This window comes from Apodemus sylvaticus, chromosome 19 (assembly GCF_947179515.1).
Source record: "Apodemus sylvaticus chromosome 19, mApoSyl1.1, whole genome shotgun sequence".
Taxonomy (NCBI): Eukaryota; Metazoa; Chordata; class Mammalia; order Rodentia; family Muridae; genus Apodemus; species Apodemus sylvaticus.
In genome coordinates this window covers 58,282,260-58,289,250 of record NC_067490.1, presented here as the reverse complement: position 1 = coordinate 58,289,250, position 6,991 = coordinate 58,282,260, and the positions used below count along the sequence as shown (strand labels likewise).

The 6,991-nt window shown below is 38.3% G+C and overlaps 1 pseudogene; it reads right to left on the bottom strand.

The window, feature by feature from the left end:
• Window positions 1-5,667: 5,667 nt before the first annotated feature.
• LOC127669279 (frataxin, mitochondrial-like) lies at window positions 5,668-6,410 on the bottom strand (annotated as a pseudogene).
• Between the last annotated feature and the right edge of the window lie 581 nt (window positions 6,411-6,991).

Sequence of the window (6,991 nt, the reverse complement as noted above, 5' to 3'; positions counted from 1 at the left end):
CCCCCAGAATTTCTTTTGTTGCTGAGAATAGTTTTAGCTATCCTGGGTTTTTTGTTATTCCAGATGAATTTGTTAATTGCTTTTTCTAACTCTGTGAAGAATTGAGTTGGGATTTTGATGGGTATTGCATTGAATCTGTATATTGCTTTTGGCAAAATGGCCATTTTAACTATATTGATTCTGGCGATCCATGAGCATGGGAGGTTTTCCCATTTTTTGAGGTCTTCTTCCATTTCCTTCTTCAAAGTCTTGAAGTTCTTGTCATACAGATCTTTCACATGTTTGGTAAGAGTCACCCCAAGATACTTTATACTGTTTGTGGCTATTGTGAAGGGGGTCATTTCCCTAATTTCTTTCTCAGCCTGCTTATCTTTTGAGTATAGGAAGGCCACTGATTTGCTTGAGTTGATTTTATAACCTGCCACTTTGCTGAAGTTGTTTATCAGCTGTAGGAGTTCTCTAGTGGAGTTTATTGGGTCACTTAGGTAGACTATCATGTCATCTGCAAATAATGATAGTTTGACTTCTTCCTTTCCAATTTGTATCCCTTTGACCTCCTTATGTTGTCGAATTGCCCGAGCTAGTACCTCAAGTACAATATTGAAAAGATAAGGAGAGAGGGGGCAGCCCTGTCTAGTCCCTGATTTTAGTGGGATTGCTTCAAGTTTCTCTCCATTTAGTTTGATGCTGGCTACCGGTTTGCTGTATGTTGCTTTTACTATGTTTAGGTATGGGCCTTGAATTCCCATTCTTTCCAAGACTTTAAGCATGAAAGGTTGCTGAATTTTGTCAAATGCTTTTTCATCATCCAATGAAATGACCATGTGGTTTTTTTCTTTGAGTTTGTTTATGTAGTGGATTGCATTGATGGATTTCCGTATATTAAAACAACCCTGCATTCCCGGGATAAAGCCTACTTGATCATGGTGGATGATCGCTTTGATGTGTTCTTGGATTCGGTTGGCAAGGAATTTATTGAGTATTTTTGCATCGATGTTCATAAGGGAAATTGGTCTGAAGTTCTCTTTCTTTGTTGGATCTTTGTGTGGCTTTGGTATCAGCGTAATTGTGGCTTCGTAGAAGGAATTGGGTAGTGTTCCTTCTGTTTCTATTTTGTGGAATAGTTTGAAGAGTATTGGTGTTAACTCTTCTTTGAAGGTCTGATAGAATTCTGCATTGAAACCATCTGGTCCTGTGCTTTTTTTGGTTGGAAGACTTTCTATGACTCCTTCTATTTCTTTAGGCGTTATGGGACTGTTTAGATGATCAATTTGGTCCTGATTTAATTTTGGTATTTGGTATCTGACAAGGAAATTGTCCATTTCCTCCAGATTCTCCAGTTGTGTTGAGTACAGGCTCTTGTAGTAGGATCTGATGATTTTTTTGGATCTCCTCAGTTTCCGTTGTTATATCTCCCTTTTCATTTCTAAGTTTGTTAATTTGGATACTTTCTCTGTGACCTTTGGTCAGTCTGGCTAAGGGTTTATCAATCTTGTTGATTTTCTCAAAGAACCAGCTCCTGGATTCGTTAATTCTTTGTACGGTTCGCTTTGTTTCCAATTGATTGATTTCAGCCCTGAGTTTGATGATTTCCTGCCTTCTATTCCTCCTGGGTGAATTGGCTTCTTTTTGTTCCAGGACTTTCAGGTGTGTCATTAAGCTGCTAGTGTATGCTCTCTCCATTTTCTTTTTGGAGGCACTCAGGGCTATGAGTTTACCTCTTAGCACTGCTTTCATTGTGTCCCCAAGATTTGGGTATGTTGTGCCTTGATTTTCATTAAATTCTAAAAAGTCTCTGATTTCTTTCTTTATTTCTTCTTTGGTCAAGGTGTCATTGAGTAGAGTATTATTCAGCCTCCATGTGTATGTGGGCTTTCTGTTGTTTTTGTTGCTATTGAAAATCACTCTTACACCATAGTGATCTGATAGGAGGCATGGGATTAGTTCGATCATCTTATATTTGTTGAGGTCTTGGTCGATTTTGGAGAAGGTACCATGAGGTGCTGAGAAAAAGGTGTATTCTTTTGTTTTAGGGTGAAATGTTCTATAAATATCAGTCAAATCCAATTGGTCCAAAGCTTCAATTAGTTTTACTGTGTCTCTGTTTAGTTTCTGTTTTCCTGATCGGTCCATTGAGGAAAGTGGAGTGTTGAAGTCCCCCACAATTATTGTGTTAGGTGCAATGTGTGCTTTGAGCTTTAGTAAAGTTTCTTTTACGAATGAGGGTGCCTTTGCATTTGGCGCATAGATGTTCAGAATTGAAAGTTCTTCTTGGTGGATTTTTCCTTTGACCAGCAAGAAGTGTTCTTCTGTATCTCTTTTGATGACTTTAGGTTGAAAGTCAATTTTATCTGATATTAGAATGGCTACTCCTGCTCGTTTCCTGTGACCATTGGCTTGTAAGATTGTCTTCCAGCCTTTTACTCTAAGGTAGCTTTTATCTTTGACACTGAGGTGTGTCTCCTGTATACAGCAAATTGTAGGGTCCTGTTTCCTTATCCAGTCTGTTAGTCTATGTCTTTTTATTGGGGAATTGAGACCATTGATGTTAAGAGATATTAGGGAATAGTGATTATTACTTCCTGTCATTTTTGATATTCTTTTTATATTTGAGTGGTTATCTTCTTTTGGGTTTGATGAAGGAAGGTAACTATCTTGCTTTTTCCAGGGTGTAGTTTCCCTCCTTGTATTGGAGTTTTCCTCCTATTATTCTTTGTAGAGCTGGGTTTGTGGAAAGATATTGTGTAAATTTGGTTTTGTCATGGAATATCTTGGTTTCTCCATCTATGGTGAATGAGAGTTTTGCTGGGTATAGTAGTCTTGGCTGACATTTGTGTTCTCTTAGAGTCTGCATGAGATCTGCCCAGGATCTTCTAGCTTTCATGGTCTCTGGTGAGAAGTCTGGTGTGATTCTGATAGGTCTTCCTTTATATGTTACTTGGCCTTTCTCTCTTACTGCCTTTAATATTCTTTCTTTGTTTAGTGCATTTGGGGTTTTGATTATTATGTGACGGGAGGTATTTCTGCTCAGGTCCAGTCTGTTTGGAGGTCTGTAGGCTTCTTGTATATTCATAGGCATCTCTCTCTTTAAGTTAGGAAAGTTTTCTTCCATAATTTTGTTGAAGATATTTGCTGGCCCCTTCTGTTGTAAATCTTCACTCACATCTATACCTATAATCCTTAGGTTTGGTCTTCTCATTGTATCCTGGATTTCCTGGATGTTCTGGGATACAAGCTTTTTGCATTTTGTATTTTCTTTGACAGTTGAGTCAATGGTTTCTATGGTATCTTTGGCATCTGAGATTCTTTCTTCCATCTCTTGTATTCTGTTGTTTATATTTGCATCTATGGCCCCTGATTTCTTCTCAAGGTTTTCTATCTCCAAAGTTGTCTCCCTTTGTGATTTCTTAGTTGTTTCTACTTCTGTTTTTAGGTCCAGGTGAGATGCACTTTTAAAATGATCTATCTTCCAATCAGAGAATGAAGGGATAAATAAGATTCCTACATTAGGCGCACCTACATTGTTTTCGTGGAAAGTAGTACTTCTTGAAATGCTACAATAATAATTCAAACTGGCAATTCCATTCACATATTTTCAATACTTTTCTTTGCTAATTTCATCCATGAAAAAGGCTTGAACTGTGTTTGTGTATATACAGCTGTTCCATGGTGTGCATGTGCCATAGAGAGGACAACCTTTTGCTGTATAGTATATTCTTCCCCTATGTGAGTTCTAGACATGAATACCAGGGAGTCATTGGGTTCAGGTGACCTCATTGACCCTTATTTGGATTTTAAAAAATCATTTTTATGCTCTATTTTGTTATTGTCCATATGCCATAGGCCAAGTGTTGAAATCTGAAAAGAAGAGAGAAATCTGTAGGAGTAATATGTGTCTCCCAGACACTAAACTCAGGTCATCAGTTTTAGCAGCAACCCATTTTATCCATTGAGACAATTAGTTGGTCTTCATCTGTGGTTCTGATGTATTGTTATGAACAAGCATTTACTCATAACAATAAACAAACACATTTCCCTCCAAAGATAACAATATATCCTTTTTATTAGCAAATAGGATCTATTATTCAAATGGTCTTATTTTCTCCATCCTTAGATGACAATGTTTACAATCTGAAAAGAACAATATTTTAATGATGTAATGATTAAACTAGTCTTATTTAAGCATGAATAGGATAGCTCGTGGAAACTGGCTATGGTGTACGAAGCTGGAGGCCTAAGCCTAACACTCATCATCATATAAAGTTGTGTGACTCTACAAAGATGTCTTCTGGTCTGCAGCTATCTGTCATGGCACTAAATACCCACAATCAAGTTACACACATACATACAACAGATTTTTCCCCTAAATAAACCTCACTGCCGCCATATTGTCTAGCTTTTCTAGGTATTTCCCTTAGAATGCAGTGCTTCAAAATGAAAGCCAATCATGGGTAGGAGCTGGAAGCCATGTGTTCTACTTGAGACAGCTTTCTCAAAATCACCAGACAGGAAGCATGTAGACTTCAAGTCAGAGAAATCAGTGTTTCTCAGCTTGTGCTCTCATATGGAGAGATTTAAGAAATACTGCCATGTTGGTGGAAATATCACTGGGGCTAGTGGGCCTGAGAGTTTACACCAACACATCATTTCTAGTTTGCACTCTCTGCTTCATGCTTCAGCTTGCAGATATCAGCTCTGACCTTCCTGCTTTAGCTGCCATGTGACACTTGCTGCATTACCACTTTCACCCTGATCCCATATCCCTCTGGAAGCATAAGCCAAATTAAACTGCTTTAGAAGTTGCCTTAGATGTTGTATTTTACCACAGCAAAAGAAAAGACACTAATCCACATCCAATGCTTTGCACCTAGACAAATTTTTTCATGAAATTTAAGAGAAACCTAAAAGCCTTACCTTATTGTTTAAATTACAGGACTTAGGCCCATATGAGCTTGCAAGTACAAACAAAATAAGGAGTGACATCATCATGCTTGATAAGATTGTTAACACTTGTCAGTTTTCCCCAGAATAATCTTCTGTAACTGAATGTAAGTGCATTGACTAAAGATCTTACCAAATGCTTTATAGTTATAGATCACATACAGTATGAGTCCTCAAAGACTATTGTGACATATAAAGTCTTTAACAGATTCATTACACACTAATGGATTTACTCTTGTATAAAGATACCATGGAGTGTAAAACTTTACCACATTGACTACATTCATGATGTTTCTCTGCATGGCTTTTTCTCATAATTTCAGTGACTACTGCTTCATGCAGAGGCTTTCCCACATTGCTTCTCAGTAGTCACACAGCTTCAGTATGTGTTCTGTTATGTATTCACATATACTTGTGTTGTCAAAAAGCTTTATCACATTGATTACATTTGTATTGTTTGTAACCAGTATGTGTTCCTTTATATATCTACAGACCACAACGAAATACACAGTCTTTACCATACTGGTCACATTTCTATGTTTTCTCTTCCTTATGTCTTTTTGGGGGGGTACAGAGGGGACATATGTGGGGGGGGAAGGTAACACACATTTTTCACAGAGCTGTCACACAAAGTATGACTCTCATCAGTAGCAGACATGGGAAATCAGCTACAGGAGGAGGCTGGGTCTTCTGTTAGTTTTTAGTCTCTTGGAATTTGGCAGGTAGTCAAATGCCTTTTCTAGAATAGGCCAGTGAAGACAAGTCCAGTTTGGTGTTTAAGCTTCAGCCAGCTCCCTGGCCAGTAACTCATGCAGAGATACACTCTCATAGGTGTACACCCAATCTTCCCTGTACAGGCATAGCCTTGAGGCCACTAGAGCAAGAAGATGGATAGATTTGCTTGTTTGGGGGTCTGTTTCTTGATCATGTTAAGTCCCTAGATTCTGGCCAGTTTAATGGTGAGCATACCACCCATAAAGGAGACAACATATTCCTCCAGGGTATAGGGCTTGTGTGTAAGGTCTTCAAAGTTCACTGTTAGCTGGGCGGTGGTGGGGCACGCCTTTAATCCCAGCATGTGAGAGGCAGAAGCAGGTGGATTTCTGAGTTCAAGGCTAGCCTGGTCTACAAAGTGAGTTCCAGGACAGCCAGGGCTACACAGAGAAACCCTGTCTTGAAAACAAACAAAACAAAACAAACAACAACAACAACAACAACAAAAACCCTGCTGTCAGAGGATCTAGCATCTCTTCTGTGTGAGTCTTTCATAAGCTGTCTTGTCTAAAGAGATTGGGTTGTCCAAAGTCCCTAAATTCCTTAAATGTACCACTCAGACACTGATTTTTGATGTTCAGTACCAAAGTCAAGTAGTAGAGGCTCAAATGGGCATGGCGGATGACACTGGCTGCTTTGATTGTGACCACTATCTCCAATCTGTTCCCTCCTGCTTGAGAGAGGCAGTACTCCATCAGAGCAAGCTAGCAAGTACTCACATGTTGCTCCTACTCAGCAATCGCTCGGTGTGTATTTTTTTTTTAATTTTTTTATGTTTTAGGAAATGACTGTTGTGAAAAGACTTTACCACATTGCTTACATTCATAGGATTTCTCTCCAGTGTGTTTTGTTTATGTATTAGTAGGTAACTGTGTGGTGAAATGGGTTTATAACATTGATTACATTTGTAGGTTTTTTTTCTCCAAAATATATACTTTTATGTTATTGAAGATGATTATAACATGTAAACATTAGGAAGAAGCAAAAGAAACATGTCCTAAGTACTACCTTTTTGTTATCAGTCTCCATTTCATCATAGGGTAAAACTAAGTTCAGTTTGCCAGGCTCTAGGGGAGATAGGGACTTTTCCAAAGCAGATCAGCTTCTGCTCACCAAAACACAATGACTCTTCCAAACCACAGCTTATGTTATTCATCTTTGTTTCTCAAAACATGATCCAAAATATAAAAGAACTAGTAGATATGATTGCTTAGACTGTAATATCTATAATCTGCATCAGTTGACATAGATCAGCTGCATAAAGAAAGTCCCTATT